The sequence below is a fragment of the Amblyomma maculatum genome, chromosome 7 (genome assembly GCF_055883805.1).
Source record: "Amblyomma maculatum isolate TAMU_Amacu chromosome 7, ASM5588380v1, whole genome shotgun sequence".
NCBI lineage: Eukaryota > Metazoa > Arthropoda > Arachnida > Ixodida > Ixodidae > Amblyomma > Amblyomma maculatum.
The window spans coordinates 94,126,019-94,143,387 of record NC_139350.1 but is presented as its reverse complement, the minus strand read 5'-3'; the positions used below and the strand labels follow the sequence as shown (position 1 = coordinate 94,143,387).

Genomic DNA, 17,369 nt, shown 5'->3' with positions numbered 1-17,369 from the left:
TTCCACCTGACCAAAGAGCCAGTGCTGATAATTTTGTTTTTGTTAAGGCTGGCAAGACCGCGTAAGACTCTCGTGTGGCGGTTGCGTTAGCCAGCGAGCAGGAAATCATGGAGAAAGGATAATATCAAAGTAACAGGATATGCAACAACAGTACGAAAACCGGAAACGCAACAAGGTGGAATAAGACAAAAGGTAACCTCAACCAATCATAGATAGATAGATGGATTTATTGAAAGGAAAGGCAGAGAGGTTGGCCGTAATAATTCAAATCTGGCCTGCTACCCTGCACTTGGGAAGGGGAAAGAAAGAAGAAAAAAGATTATGATGGGTGACGACGCGGGAGAAGGCAGATGAAATATATATACAGGCACAGTAGCTTGCTTTACAAGCGCGATTCAGCTCTGCTGGCGGTAAAAAAGGCAAAGAGCACGCACTGCCTGGACACCCTTCACCTTGTCCTGCCAAGCGCCCAGCAGCAGTTCCTCCGACAGAGGCCTATTGTTCAAACGCTTGAAGGAAGCGGCTAGCACACTTCTTTCGAACGCATACACTGGGCACACCAATAATATATTATCCACAGTCTCTGGGATGCCACAAGTTGAACATTGCGGCGAGTCCACCTCTCTAATTAAATGTAAGTACTTGCACGTGAAAGCCACGTTTAAACGAAGACTATGTATCAAGCATTCCTGATGACGCGGAATATCACGCGGAACATAAAATTTCATTGTTCAATCAAGCCTTTTTTAGACGAATGTGTCGGGCGCCTGGCCGGGCCCAGTAAGCTGCTGTAGCATTCTTCATTAAGAAGGCGTGTCGTATCCGATCTTGAGAAAGGCACAGCTGTTTGGAGGCCACTGCTGAGTGCGCTTTTCGCGTCAACATAGGCCTCTTCATTCCCATGGAGCCCGCAGTGGGCAGCGATCCATTGAAACATCATCCTGTGGCCTTGCAGCTGGGCAGATTTCAGGAGCTCCATAATGTTTAGTGTCGGGGACTGGTAGGCAGTGTGGCGTAAGACGTTTTCCAAAATTTGCAATGCTGTCTTTGCGGCCGTGCATATACACCATTTCTGAGGTTGTTCCCCACATATGTAGCGAATAGATTCCGGAATGGCTACAAGTTCAGCAGCGATTGATGTAGAAGTATGTCCCAAAAGGCAATGTAGAGTCGTTTTCTGAGCAGGTATGACCACAGCTGCAACGGATGCCTGTGCCGACACAGATCATCGGTGTATACGTGAATATAATCAGGATATTCTGACCAGATGTGCGCAGAGTAAGTTGTTTGCGTCCATCCCATACAAAAATGGTCTATGTGCTCCAATGGAAAAGTTTACGGTCAGCTATGTCTATATATAATCTTTTATAGCCAGGTATAAAGTGCCATTGAAATATCTATAGGCAGCTATAGAAAATTCTATACCACTGTGTCTATAGCTTCTGGACCATACAAAATCTCTAGCTAACTATATAAAACCGTATGTCCATGAACCTATAGACTATTAGTCATACAGTTATCTTTAGCTGTCTATAGAAAATTGAACGGCTCTAAAGCTACAGACTGCAAGCCATAGAATCAGCTTAGCAAGCTATAAAAAACTTAATCTCCTGGAGCTATAGACAGTTAGTCATGCAGTTATCTTTAGCTTTCTATAGAAATTTGAATACCTCTAAAGCTACAGACTGCAAGGCATAGAATCAGTTTTACCAAGCTATAGAAAAGTTTATGCTCCTGAAGCTATAGAATATTAGTAATATAGATATCTTTAGCTGTCTATAGAAATTTGAAAGGCTCTAAATCTACAGACTGCAAGCCATATAAGCTGCTTTATCTGGCTATAGAAAAGTGTATGCTCCAGAAGATATGGACTAGTAGCCATACAGTATCTTTAGTTCTCTATAGAAATGTCAATGTCTCTAAAGCTACAGACTGCAAGCCATATTGTTTTTACTGGCTATAGAATATTGTATGTACCAAAAGCTATAGACCAGCAGGCGTACATCCTTTTATAAAGGTACATATATCGTGGGTTCGAATCCCTCGTACGACTTGTCCTCGAGCTTGATTAAGAGTTGTGTACTGTATGCAACGAGAAACCATATGTCCCCGACCGCAATGCTGTACGACAAATGGATTGCGTCACAGTCTTGGTATAACTGGTGGGAGCACTGTCGCCGCATGGAAGTACGCCTGCGGTGAGTACCTCCGACCCACGATGATTTTAGTCGTGGGCGACTGTTGGCCAATTTTCAGTTATTTAGGCATCGAATTCAAAATAAACGTCTAAAGATATAGAGCATGTGACACACACACGCACACGCGCGCGCGCGCGAATATATTATAGCTGACCATAGAAAATGCTAGAATGCAATACGTTATGACACCAGAATTAGTTCATAGGTTACAGACGTCTATAGCAGGCTATAGCTTTTTGGCCCAAATTTCTCTAGCCCACCATACAGGGTTTGTCTATGGCTATACCTGACCATAGGAAATGCTAAAGACTCCAGTACATAGAAAGCCATAAGTTCATAGAACAGGATAAAAACTTCTACAGAACAGACTATACAAAAACCTAAAGACAGCCATAGAAGCGGCTACAGCTATTTGGGCCAAATTTCTATAACCGGCCATACAAAGAATTTTCAATAGCTGATCATAGGAAATTTTTGTATGGGGTGCACTAAGTGGCACAATTGATTTCTTAAGTATTCTGGGAATACGAAGGTGCACCAAAGGTTTATCCATTGTCCATGGTGGTTAAGCGGGGCGATATGGGAGGGCATATCCTTTCGGTACTTGCGACTGATGGCAGCGGAGTGCACTTGCGACTGGTGGCAGCGGAGTAAAACTGCAGTCCGGCCGCTCATCCAGAATCTTGCTGAGTGGGTGAAAACGGTGTCCTCTAAGTGCTCGTAAATATACACGAAGTAGTTCGTGTGACAAGTATATGGATATTGGGCGAGCATGTGCCTCTCCAACTGTGCCCTTGTTAGAGGTGCATCTGGGCTGACCAAGGCGTATTTTCAGTGCCTGCGCTTGCACGCACTCTAAAGTCCGCAAGCAGGCAATGCGCATACCAGAGAGTACTGGGAGAATGTACCAGATGTAGCCAACAAACAGTCTCGTAAAGCCGTATTAAGGAGTGCTCAGTTGGACCCCATTTAATTCCAGCTATGAAACGAAGTACATGGCAAAAATTAATCAGCCTTTTCTTCACCATAGTCAAGATAGTCGGTGGTGAATAATTACTCCCAAGAATCTGTGCCTGTGTGTGTCAGCCGCTACCCAATTATCCTCCATGGAGTCGTAATACTGTACGTCTCAACCAATGAACCAAATAAACAATTAAGGCATACATTATGTAGTGAACCATGACTGCCGCATCTCAAAAAGACGGTGAGGAGAACGAGCGAGGTTACGGCGCTTGCGTAAGTCATCGTAGATTTGTCATTCGGTGATGACGTTACTGGCATTGAAATAACTAAGTTACTGACATTCTAGTTTAAATCAAGAAGAAGAAATGGGCCTGGGCAGGACATGTAGTGCAAAGAGAAGATAGCCGATGGTCGCTGAGGGTAACAAACTGGATTTCGAGGGAAGGAAAGCATATCAGGGGCGGCAGAAAGTTAGGTGGGTGGATGAGGTTAAGAAGTTCGCATGGGTAAAGTGGATGCAGCTAGCACAGGACCGGGTAATTAGAGGAATACGAAAGAGGTCATTGAAGCGTCCAGGCTCTTGCGCAGGTCTACAACGACTTCGATGTAATGTTTAAATGTTCGGGAAGTGCGCCCTGCCGCACTGGCGTTGCTCAGCGCGCAGCTTGCGCACCGCATGCCGGCGGAAGATATTGGCAAAACTAGCCTTCAACGCTGACTATAAGGTGAGGTCGGCCTCGTGGTTCCAGAGCCACAGGTTTGCAGCATCTGTCAATTCGAACATGTCAATAACTTGAGGCCGTCATCTCATTTCTTGTGGGTACTGACCCAATCTTATGAGGCCAGCCAGCCTTTGACGTCATGGTCCGCTGAAGATAGGAGGATCCCATTGACGCAAAGCTCCAGCGCAGATGACGGTGTCGAGGGCGAACTAGGGCTAGTAGCTTCAATCATGGTTGAGTTTCCTTTTCATATGGCGATGTGAGGAAACACTTGTTGATGAGGATATTGATGTTCTTGATATAATGATCATCGGGTTATCTGGTGAAGCATAACTTCTTTTTTCCCAATCAGCACGGCTTCCTACATGGTAGGTCTTGCGAAACACAACTGTTTGAATTGCTTATTGACCTTCATCATGCTGTTCATGTGCACTCTAAAATAGACGCCGTATTTATAGATTTCGCCAAAGCATTCGACAAAGTTCTACACATACGTCTAATAAAGAAGCTTGAAAATTTAAACATAAATTATAAGGTTATTTGTTGGATAAGGAGTTTTTTGGCTAATCGCTATCAATCAGTCTTTGTTAACAGCCATTCTTCCTCCCACTCCCCCGTTAAATCTGGAGTGCCGCAAGGGTCTGTACTCGGACCTATCTTGTTCTTAGTTTATATAAATGATATCAGTAATAACCTAAATTCCACGGTCAGATTATTTGCTGATTGTGTGGTATACAGACAGATAACTGATCGTTCAGACTGTACTTATTTACAATCAGACATTGATAAGATCAACAATTGGTGCACACAATGGCAAATGGAAATTAACACCTCAAAAACAAAACGTGTCAGATTTACCACAACATCTAACACCGAACCATTCCATTACACTTTGAACAACGTGCGTATTGAATCGGTACCCATCATAAAGTATTTAGGTGTACATTTAGCATCAGACCTTTCATGGAACTGTCACTTAGATACGGTCATCTATAAGGCTTCCAAAACACTCGGCTTCCTCAGACGCAACCTGCGATTAGCTAATCCAGACACAAAGCTATTAGCATACGCCACATTAGTGCGCTCTAAATTGGAGTACGCCTCTTTAATTTGGAACCCTCATCAAGCATACCTAGTAACAAAATTGGAGTCTCTGCAAAATAAAGCCGCCCGTTTTATATCTAAAAACTATTCGCGATCAGCAAGTATAACTGAAATAAAAACAGCCCTCAACTTACCTCTTCTTGAAAGACGGAGAATGCTTTCTTTACTGTCCTTTTTCTACAAATTATATTATAGTAATTCTTCCTTTGCGTTGTATCATATCAAGCCGGCTCATCATGTATTCCCACGCATTGATCACCAACTGAAAGTGCAACCCATCTTTGCTCGAACCAATCTGTTCGTTCACTCGCCTCTCCTCCTCGCCATCCGTCAATAGAATCTGCTGCCTGCCACCATTGCATCTTCCAGTGATTATGAAACGTTTGTAACCGGACTAAAAAATCACTTCGAGCTGTAACCTTCATCTTTGCATTTCTTTTTTATGTTCGTATTAAAGCGCTGCTCTTCGAAAAACGTGAATGTTAGGTGCCATCTGTATCTTTATTTGAGTGTTTGAAGCACTAGCTTTTCAACATTTTGCGCCTGGCTATATTGTTAGCCACTGTATACTTATCGCAATTTTGGATGCATTGTTTGTACTGTTGTCCCACTTTCCGCCCCCCCCCCCCCCCTATGTAATGCCCGCCCGGGCCTTTAGGGTATTTGAATAAATAAATAAATGATGGTTCGGACTTGCAAACATTCATATTATGTGAGGACAGGAAAGAAAAATAACCTACTTATTACATATGAATAAAACAAGAAGAAACAAGCAAGGAGAAAACTATATGACTGAACCGTTTATTAGACGAAATCAGCCTCGGTTTAACCCCGAGCGCTTACTTTTAAGCCTCAGTCTCCGCCTTCTGCGGGGACAGTAACCAATAAGAAATCAGACAACACCTCTCTCCAATCGTTGGTCAGGGAAATGGAAATAACGTTTCCATCAGCTAATAAAAGACGGGGAAAGTATATCGGCTAATCAAATACTTGGAAAAGGAGAGGTCCCGAGCAAGTATACAAACAGCACTGGAGTTACCATATTCCGAACCTTTGCCTTCCCCTATGTTTTCTCTCCCGCACATGGGCATCGGGACAAGCGTATTCCGCAGGAACAATCGCTTAAGGTCCTTTATAAAAAAAGCTGTTATTAAGGGGTCAAACATTCAATGACAACACCAGCCTAACCAAGCACCTCTTCTGAGCATATGAAGCTCAAACGCCACTTCGAGTACCGGTCAGCCACCATTCACCTGATTCTGACAATAAGCATGCACATCAGCAGAGAGAATGACGCACACGTATAGGGAAACAAGAAAGCATAAAAAACGTTCACTGGCCGCAGAAATGACATTCAACACTGTTTTACGTGGCTCCGCGGATGAGCTCCGGGTCGCATTAGATGACTGATTAACACACGTGTGACAATGCTCTACTTAATGCAGACATGAGGCCGCTTTATTTCTGACAACCCCTCCAGAGCAGCCAGGCTGCTCATAGCGGCTGTTTGCATTCTGATAAGGTTGACGGTTTCGCAAGTTGCACCTACAAGCAAGCACACTGACTGATAGGTGTCAACAGATGACGTGTCTACGGACATGGATACCGGAAAGGCTCAAGAAAGTGCGTCTGCCGGAGAGTTGTTCGCCAGGCACAAACACCAAATGCACATTATATGGCAGGAGACGTCGGATCATCAACCCCCAGAAGGGGTTGATGATCAGTTTCAGCCTTGCAAGGACGCCCATACAAAACCTAATGGAAGTTCTCAGCACCGTATACAGCGGCCAAACGTTCTTTTTCGATCTGTGCGTACCTTTGTTGAGCACTTTAAAGTTTTGCCAATGCGTATGCAACAGGTTTGTCTTGCTGCATCACCACTGCTCCCAGGTCATATGAGCTGGCGTCGACAGACGTCACAATCTGAGTTTTGTCAAAAAACCCCAGAATTGAAATCTGTGCGAGTGACCGCTTTATCTCTTCAAAGCACTTATGTGTGTTTGCATCCCCACAGCGAAGGTGTGCCTTTGTGAAGCAGCTGCCTGAGTTTATAACTTCGTTGAGATAGCTTTGTTAGAAATTTAGCCATGCCAAGAAAATGCTGAGCTCCTGTCGGTTGGCCGGCTGGGGATACCGCGTGATGGCTTCCAATTTGGTTGCATCTGCTCTGACTTCATCAGCAGAAAGCACATGACCAAGGTAGTTGATCTCAGGCACTGACAACTTCAGGTTGTCTTTTTTGAACCTCAAGTTGGCCTGATGAGCCTTCTCTAGCACTTGCCGTAATTGTGTGCAGTGTTCAGACATGCAGCGTGAGGCAATCAAGATGTCAAAGTATGGGTTGATGTTTTCTTCTCATGTATACACTTGATCCATCACGTGCAGAAACATCTCAGGGGCACAACTCAAACCGAATGGCATCACGAGAAACCTGTAACGTCCAGAGTGTTTTGAATGTACACAGCCGAGGACTGTCATCCTCGAGCTTAATGTGATGAAAGGCATGTAAGGCGTCTAGCAGGGTGAATATCGAAAAGCCATGCAACTTTGTGAGGACAGTTTCAAACGTTGGAATATTGTAGTATGGCCTCTTGATTGCCTCAGTGAGGTTTCGTGGCTCGAGGCAGATCTGAAGAGATTCATCCTTTTTGGTCACTACAACAACTGGGCTAACCCAATCTGTGGGTTCTGTGACCCTTATGATCGCAGGTTCTTCCTCTTGGCGCTGATATTCTTGCTTGACTGTGTCTTCAATTGCCGATGGGATTTTGCGTGGTGCAGAGATAAATGGCTGTGCCTTTTCATTTAGCGTTATTGTGAATTATCCAGGAAGGCATCCTGTTCCCTCAAACATGTCACTTTACTCTTCAATTATGTTCCTTGGTGTCTCACTACTTGTTGGCGTGAATGAGCTAGGCTGCAGTCTAACTGGCTGACGCGCTGAATTAGCTTCAATTTAATTCCGACAGGCATCTAGCCCCACGACGTGAGCACCTCGAAATTCAGTTATGCTTAACTTCAATGTTGCTGACGTACCTGCGAGTTGCAGTGGAGAAAACGCTCTCCCCTCAATGTCAGTGGTTAACTAGTGTAGGAGGTTACGCCGGTGCAGGGATCACTCAGCAGTGCAGGATCGGGCCATTTCAGGAGTTCGTTTGCAGATATGAGGTTCACGTCCGACCCAGTGTCCAGTTTGAACGAGAAGTAATGCCCGTTCACTTGGATCGTTGGAGCCGTGAAGACGAGTGGCGGACGGCACGAGCGGTCAGTACATCTAACAAGAGAGCCCCACTTGAGGCGTGTCACCCTATAATGCTCGCACAACTCGTGACTGGTCCGGGTGCCATTGGCGAGGTTGCTGTGGCTGCCGACGCAATTGTAACAGTACAGAAGAAGATGAAGTTTAGAACACAAGGGAAGGAGAAAGACATTGGATAAAGACTCTCGTGCCGGACGCGCTGCCGTTGATCAGCTGAGCTCCGTGCCCTATCGTTGTGTTGTTCAGCGCTCCGACGTCTTACCCCCGTCGTAACAAATTGGTGGAGGTGCTGGGGACGACTACTCTCAAGACGCATTCTCAACCGCTGGAGCCTCGTCGGAGCCGTCGCCTCGCTGGTCTCCCACCCTTTTCAACAAGAATGCAGCATACTACCGAGCAGCCCCGAACATCAACACGGGACCCTCTACCCCATCTCGCGATGTGCCGCCGACCACCACGAATGCGACGCTACCATTTCGCGAGCCTCGTTCCTTTGCCGGCCAAGCAGGAGAAGGTGTTGATGACTGGCTCACTCATTATGAACGTGTGAGCCGCTATAACCGCTGGGATTCAGTGGCTAAACTAGCCAATGTAGTCTTCTTTGACGCAAACCGCCTTGATGTGGTATGAGAACCACAAGGACTCCCTGACAACTTGGGAATGTTTTGTCAAAGCAATCAAGGAATGTTTCGGTGACCTAGCTGCAAAGAAGAAACAGGCCGAGAAGACACTTGCTCAGAGGGCCCAGGCAGCCGGAGAAACTTGCACCCCCTACATAGAGGCCATACTCAAGTTGTGCAAGACCGTCGACAGCAGGATGACTGAAGACGATAAAGTAGGCCATCTGGTCAAGGGAAGTGCGGAAAATGTCTACCACTTCCTCATTGCCAAGGAAAACTTGAGTTCGGTCTCTGACGTTATCCGGCACTGCCGAACATTCGAGGCCCTAAAGACTCGCCGCATTACACTGAAATTTGGACGGCTCGCAAATGTGACTACAGTGGCTAGTATTGAAGAATCGCCATCTCAAAGCCTCCTGTGCGCCATCCGTGAAATTGTTCGAGATGAGATGTCACAACGTGAGCAGCTTGCCCGGCCCAATGGCTTCGGAGGGGACGTATATGCTCTTCCAACCTATGGGGGCGCGTGCCCGCCGATGTCCGCGAATGTCACCGACTTTGCCTGCCGCGAAGACCTATACACTCCGCGACCAAGACCGGGAGAGAGTTTCCAACAATTCTCTTGCCATCAGCGTAGAGATCCTCGCCCTTACTTCAGTCGTACATCGCGCCAACCGCCGGACAACTACATCATCCCGGAACCACCATCTAGATATTCGTCGTGACCTATCATGCAGGAACCCGCTGACACGCCACTTTTTGACCGACCTCTTCCAGTGTGCTACCGGTGTGGTTCCGCGGGTCACATTTCCCGCTACTGCAATCGGCGCACATCTTTCCGGAATACCCCGACGGCATCCAACCGACGCATCGTCCAGCCCTACATCGACAGCTATCGGCCAGAACATCCCTCCCGGAGGGGCCGTTTTCAAAATGAAGGGCCCCGCAGCCATTCGCCAGCGTCCGACCGTAGCGTTACACCACCTCCGTCATTTCGTGTGACCCGCTCCCCGTCTCCACAGCGCCGATCTCCGCTACCAATGACGGAAAACTAGCCAGCGCGGCCAATGGAGGTGAGGTCGCTGGTCAATGTGCGCTGATACCTATTATTCCTCCGTCTGTGTGCATGTTAAAGAACAAGGTCAATGTTATTGTTGATGGTTTGCCAACGATGGCGTTGGTAGACACTGGTGCTAGTTTCTGTAATGAGTTTAGATTTTAAGAACCTTTTGAAGAACGAAGTTATGTTTGTTTGGGACTAAACTGCAAATTTTTATGGGGTATGTGGAGAGTTGTTGTATCCGCTTGCGGTATGCAGCGATAAAGTTTCTTTGGGGGGCACAGTATTTCCGGCGGAGTTTGCAGTACTGCCTCGATCTACGCACGACGTAATCTTGGGAATTTACTTCCTGCGTATATGCGGCGCTAGAGTTGATTGTCGAACGAGAGAGCTAAGTGTTAGTGGTTCTCTTCCTCGTGAACTTTTGGAAGAGACATCAAATTATGAAGACGTTATGTGTGTGTGTGATGAAGTCGTCATACCGCCACATTCTGCAGTGTGTGTCCAGGTGTCCTGCTCCCGTGCTATTAACGACTCTTTTGAGGCTACTGTGGCGCCTCTTAATTTACAGCGCGTAAAGAAAAATGCGTTAGTTCCGCATTGTTTGGTTCGCGTGAAAGAGGGCCTTACCGGACTGTGGACTCAGCTCATCGGAACCAGCTATTTTTCCAGCGGGCTCCAAACTAGCTTCATGTAGCGCAACTCTCCCGAATTGTGTAGCTGTCGTTACTCCTTCCCTAGACAGCCCCGCTACTAACTCCCCTGCTGACAAAAAGCTTCTTCCGATGATCAGCGCATCGCTGAACACCTCACAACAAAGGGATATTGAAGAACCTCTTGTCCCAGCACCTATCCGTCTTTGATTTCGCACTGTCCGACGGCTCGCAACGTTTTCCGCTGTCGCGCCCACGCCACAGGATTGACACGGGATCTGCCCATCCGATCCGTCAAAAGCCGTACCGTGTGTCGCCATCAGAGCGTAAGAGCGTCACCGAGCAAGTCCAAGACATGTTGAACAGGGGCGTAATACAGGAATCCTCCAGTCCTTGGGCTGCTCCCACAATATTGGTGAAGAAAAAAGACGGAACATGGAGGTTCTTCATTGACTATCGTCGCCTCAACTCCGTCACTAAAAATGATGTGTATCCTCTCCCGCGCATCGACGATGCCATAAAGTGCCTTTTCTCCGCGTCTTATTTCTCTTCAGTTGATTTTCGGTCGAGGTATTGGCAGATTCCTATGGACCCTGCTGCCCTGCTGACAAGGAAAAAACTGCATTTGTTACGCCGGAGGGCCTATTTGAATGTAACGTGATGCCCTTCGGCCTATGTAATGCGCCGGCCACATTTGAAAGATTTGCGGACACAATACTTTGTGGCCTCAAGTGGGAAATTTGCATGTGCTATTTAGATGATGTTGTTATTTTTGGCCGGACCTTTACTGAACATAACACGCGACTCGCTGTTGTTTTAGATTGCCTACAGAAGGCTGGCCTTGTCCTGATTTCCAAAAAGTGCTGTTTTGGTGAACGTCAATCGCTGGTAAGCGGGCATCTCGTCGACCGCGATTGAGTTCGGCCAGATCCATAGAAGACTGCAGCAGTTGCAGCATTCCATCGACCACAGGCTCATAAGGAGCTCCGCAGTTTTCTGGGGCTGTGTTCCTACTTCCGAGGATTCATCCCAAAGTTTGCCGACGTCGCCTACCCTCTGGCATCCCTTCTACAAAAGGACGTCCCTTTCGATTGGACCTCAGATTGTGACGCCTCTTTTCGCCAACTAAAGTTTCTGCTTACGTCACATTCCATACTACGGCACTTCAACCCCTCCGCTCCGACTGAAGTCCACACTGATGCAAGTGGGATTGGTGTTGGCGCTGCGCTTGTGCAACGTTCGACAAAAGGCGAGCATGTAATTGCGTATGCAAGCCGTTCCCTCAGCAAACCTGAGCGTAGCTGCACTTTTACGGAGCAGGAGTGCCTTGCTGTAGTTTTCGCTGTTCAGCGGTTTTGGTGCTACCTATATGGACGCTATTTCACGGTTGTGACGGACCATCATGCCCTGTGTGGCTCGTCAACCTTCGTGATCCATCTGGTCATCTGGCACGCTGGGCCCTTCGTCTGCAGGAGTACGACTTCACTGTTTCGTACAAGAGTGGCCGCAAACACGCCGATGCAGACTGTCTTTCACGTCTTCCTCTTCCTAGGACCGAATGTGACTCTGGTGATTTCGATCACTACATCGCCTCCGTCGTGCCCGAGTTTCCCGACGCCTCGGCTCTGCGGACTGCGCGCGAGACCGACAAAAGCCTCGAGCCACTGCTTGCGGAGGCGCGGGATTCCACTGCTTCCAGCCCATTTTGTCTCTGTGATGGCCTTTTGTACAAAAAGGCTTTCTCAAGCACCGGCACGAAGTTTCTGCTTGTGGTTCCATAAAGCTACCGCTCGTGCATCTTACGTGCCATGCACGACGACCCCACTTCCGGTCACCTGGGCTTTGCACGAACGCTCCATCGTGCCCGCGACCGGTTTTATTGGCCAAAAATGCGCCAGACGACTGAGCGATATGTGGCGAGCTGCACTGAGTGCCAACGACACAAACATCCTACGTCCACGCCACAGGGCCTGCTACATCCTGTCACTCCACCACGGGGCGCATTTGAGAAAATCGGAATCGACCTTATCGGTCCCTTCCCGAAGTCATCCGACGGAAATCGTTGGATCGTGATTTGCGCCGACTACCTCACCCGCTACTGCGAAACAGCAGCTCTTCCTTCAGCCACCGCTCATCACGTGTCCCTGTTCTTGCTCCGTTCTGTTATCATCCGCCATGGACCTCCGCGAGTGATCATCAGTGACCGAGGTCGCCAGTTTATGGCAGATGTTGTGAAAGAGCTTCTTCGTTTGTGTGCGTCGCATTTTCGGCATTCTACACCGTATCACCCTCAAACCAACGGCTTGACGGAGCGCACGAACCGCACACTCACAAACATGCTGTCTATGTACATTGCATCTGACCAAAAGAATTGAGATACTATACTGCCGTTTATAATGTTTGCATTCAACACTGCAACACATGCGACGACTGGCTACAGCCCGTTCTTCCTCCTATATGCCCGTGCTCCTCGGTATTGTCTAGACACCATTCTTCCTTACTCCGTCCATGACGAACCGTGCATTGCGGAAACGAGCCGAAGAAGCTCGCCGTCTCGCCCGTTTGCGAATTCTCGCTTCGCAAGAGCGTTAAAAAGCTCGGTACAACAGCCGGCATAACCATGTGTCTTACGTCCCTGGAGATTTAGTGAGGCTTTGGCGACCTCTCCGAAAGCGTGGTTTAGCCCAGGAAATGATGGCGCATTACGCTGGCCCCTACGTTGTGGTTGAACGCGTCAGTGAAGTGAACTACCAAATAGCACGTATGACAGCAAGTAGTCGTCGTTCAGTCAGAACCGAAGTTGCCCATGTCACCCGGATGAAGCCGTGTCACTCTCGGGGAAACGAATAACTACCTCGCCGGGGGGCTTCGTCCGCCCAGGGGGAAAATGTAACAGTACAGAAGAAGGTGAAGTTTAGAACACAAGTGAAGGAGAAAGATGTTGGAAAAAGACTCTCGTGCCGGACGCGCTGCCGTTGGTCAGCTGAGCTCTCTGCCATATCGTTGTGTTGTTCAGCGCTGCGACGTCTTACCCCCGTCGTAACACAATGTAGCATAGTGGTTGGGTTTGCCACAGTTGTAGCATTGTTGGCAAAATGCCGGGCACTGCCGAGGCTGGTGCTGCTGGCCACACCTCGAGCACATTCTTTGTGCGTTAGCATGATGCTGTGGCAGTTGGCGGTACGATGTCGCACCTCCCCAGGGCTGTTTCAATTTATCCTTTCGTTGCAAGCCAGGTTGGTTGCGCCAATCCAGTGCGAGTACTTCACTTTTCTGCGGTTGTATTTCTTGAGCGTACGCCTAGGACAATTAGGCTGCTATGCACTGGTCCATAACTTTCTCCAGCATGAGTCTTTTTACGCAGAAAACTTACCCTGAGCGCGCTGTCGTTTATTCCATGGATTACCCGGTCCGTATTCAACCAGTCGCGTGCGGTGCCAAATTCATACTGATCTGCTTGCTTGGCAACTGCCAGCGCAAATCTTTCGAAACTCTGACCTGTCGTCTGGCTCAAGTTGTGAAATACGTAAGACGCATGTGTCGTCTCGCGGTACTTTGCGAAGTGCTGGTCGAGACGTTACACGACGTCTTTGAATTTCCGGTGCGCTGACGAAAATACGAGGGTCTGGTACTTTATCAAGAGCTTCGGCCCTCCGACGTGTAGCAGCAGCGCCAGCCGCGTCTCGTCTTCCTTGTGGTATTTTGTCGCCACCTCGAAAATGTCGAACTTTTGTTTCCAATTTCTCTAGTATGGTGCGGGGTTGGAGCTTGACGACAACGGCGGGATCGGTGACGGAAACTTTGCCATAAAACATAAATATGGTTATCTGCCCAGCGGTGAAACCACTTCTGACACTATGGTTATTTTATTTATTTATTATTTATTTATTTATACAGTACTGCAGGCCTCACTGCGGCCCAGGCTGGAGGGGCATACAAAGTACAGATTAATTACTTTAGCAGACGTAAGAACAAAAGGACCAAATTAATACTGTGCACAATAGCAATGCAGCCTACCAGCTGCGATAACAAAATGGGTAAAAAGAACACTCGGTTTTGTAACCAAACAATTCCCAAAACTAAAAATGAAAAGTAAATGTACAAATAAACCGTCAGTACAGTTTAGGCAGTGAGAAGGAATAACACAAAGATCATGAGTAATTACTAATTCACCATAAAATAAAATCAGTAATTCAAATGATCAACGGAATCAATACAGTTTAGTAGCGGCTGAGGTAAATTATTCCCTTCACTTATAGTGCGTGGGAAAAAAGAATATTTAAAAATGTTAGTTCTGGCATTATAGGGAGTCAGACAGTCAGCATAACGATGACGTGTTCGACATGCTGCCATTGGCGTTACATAAGGCTCAGGAGTGAGGATGAAGACATTATTTTTAAGAAGAAAAAGAAATTTCAGCCGTTGTATCTATCTTCTTATTTTCAATGCCTGAATGCCATGTTGTCTCATTATTTCTGTCGGGGAATCAGTTCGAAAAAATAAATCTAATTGCTTTACGCTGTATTCTTTCTAGCGCATCAATGTTCTTTTTTGTGTAAGGGTCCCACACGATACAGGCATACTCCAGTTTCGGTCTTATTAGTGATGCGTAGGCTAAAAGTTTAGTTTCAGCGGGAGCTTGTTTTAGTTCATGACGTAGAAGACAAAGTTTAACGAAAGGCTGAGTCACATACGTTAGAAATGTGAATGTTCCATTTCAGGTTATGAGTTATTGTGATGCCAAGATATTTGTATTCCCTAACCTCGGTTAGTGACTCAGATCCAAGAGTGTAAGGAAACGATAGGCTATTTAATTTTTTAGTTATCTTCATGTAAACTGTTTTGTTATCATTTACTTCCATGTTCCAACAATTGCACCAAGAAAGAAGGTTTTGAAGATGCTTTTTCAGGGTTATCTGATCATCGCGACCGGTTACCTCACTGAATACTACACAATCATCGGCCAACAATTTTATTTGAACTAGTTCTGTGACAACGCTGGCAATGTCATTAATATAAACGAAGAATAATAAAGGCCCTAAAACACTACCCTGAGGGACGCCTGAGGCAACTGGAAGTTCATTGCAATGGTAAGTATCGATACTAAAAACTATTTTCGGTTAGTGAGGTATGCTAAAACCCAATTAACAATGAAACAAGGAAGGTTAATTATTCGAAGTTTTCAATTAACCTAGAGTGTGAAACAAGGTAAAATGCTCTCATGAAATCTAAAAATATTACATCTACCTAGCTGGATTTGTCTTGAATATTCGCAAAAGAATGGATAACCGATGTTAATTGGGTGACAGTAGAAAAACCTTTTCGAAAACCATGTTGCTCAGGTGAGAGTACACTGTTATCATTTAAGAATTTAGTAATGTAGTTAGCTATGATGTGTTCCAGCATCTTACAGCATGATGATAGCGATATTGGGCGATAGTTATTTATCAGTGTTACGTCCCCTTTCTTAGACACAGGTACTACGCCTGCAGTTAGCAAGTCAATAGGAAGAGTTGCTGTAGATAATGAAGCATGAAAAATGATCACAAAGTTGGACACCATTGCTGCGTATCGGCGAAGAAATTATTCGATATATTGTCAGGACCAGGAGTTGTTTTGTTTTTTAAGTTAAGAAGCATGGACACTACGCCCGGTACAGATACAAGCTCCGAGTTTGCACCGGACAAAGAAAAAATGGGAATCGAAATATCACTGGTATTTTCAAAGACACTATGGAAGTATGTATTGAAATAATCCGCAATACTTTGCTTTTCGACCATAAGAATGCCGCCATCTACTATTTGTTCTATTGGTTTTTTTTTTACTCAAATATGTGCAAAATGTTTGTGGCGCGGTGCGAATAAAATTGGGCAGAGTGCGGTTAAAATATCGCCGTTTAGCATGCCCAATAGACGAGCCTAATTTATCTCTCGCGGTTTGAATTTGTGTTATAAGGTCGTTCTTTCATCTCCAGCGTTTAATCTTTTTTTTTCAAGTGAATGGCTTACCGCCTAACCCAAGGAATAACTTTCGCTGTTTTCTCAGTTTTGCTTGGTACAAAATTTTTAACACAGTATAAGTTCTTTAAACCTGTCGCAAAGTTCTATAACATTGTTTCCTTTAAAATTGCTGAGGTGAAAATCTGTTTAATCTAAAATCGATTCATCCCTGGCACGCGAAAAGTCTTTCACTAAAACACTTTTTGCTTTTCTGGGATTGCATTTTTCCGAGCAGCATGAAAAACATAGAATTTAATGATCAGATATACCGCGTTCAAAAGGCACAGAACTTTTCGACAGTTCTATTCACAAACACGAGGTCAAGTATTGATGACGGAAGATCCCTGCACTCGCGTGGGTAAAGTTACAACTTGATGTACATTGGGGTTAAGTGGAGAAATATGGGAGAGGCCTTCGCCCTGCAGTGGGTATAGTCAGGCTGATGATGATGATGTAAATTGAGGCAGAGAATTATGCCACGCATATAACTGACATGGGGAGTAAGTTCAGTGCAAGAAGTATTATTATCCCAATTAACTCCTGGAAGATTGAAGTCTCCTAACAGGAATATTTTTTGTGCGTGAACGAAGTGATATGCATACGCAAATCACTCATGAATTGGAGCGGTGAACCGGGTGCTCGATAAACGGCAAACAGGAAAGATTGTCCCCAACAAGAAATTTTTAGGCTAATAGTTTCTATATCGTCAGCCTAACGCAAAACAGTGGACGGCATATTTTTGTTTACACAAGCAAAGCCACCCCACCTCCTCTAGTCGATCTGTCGCGTCG

The 17,369-nt window shown here is 46.2% G+C and overlaps 1 pseudogene; it reads left to right on the top strand.

Moving 5' to 3' along the window:
• The first annotated feature begins 4,700 nt into the window (after positions 1-4,700).
• On the top strand, positions 4,701-5,441 carry LOC146183973 (uncharacterized; annotated as a pseudogene).
• Positions 5,442-17,369: the final 11,928 nt, after the last annotated feature.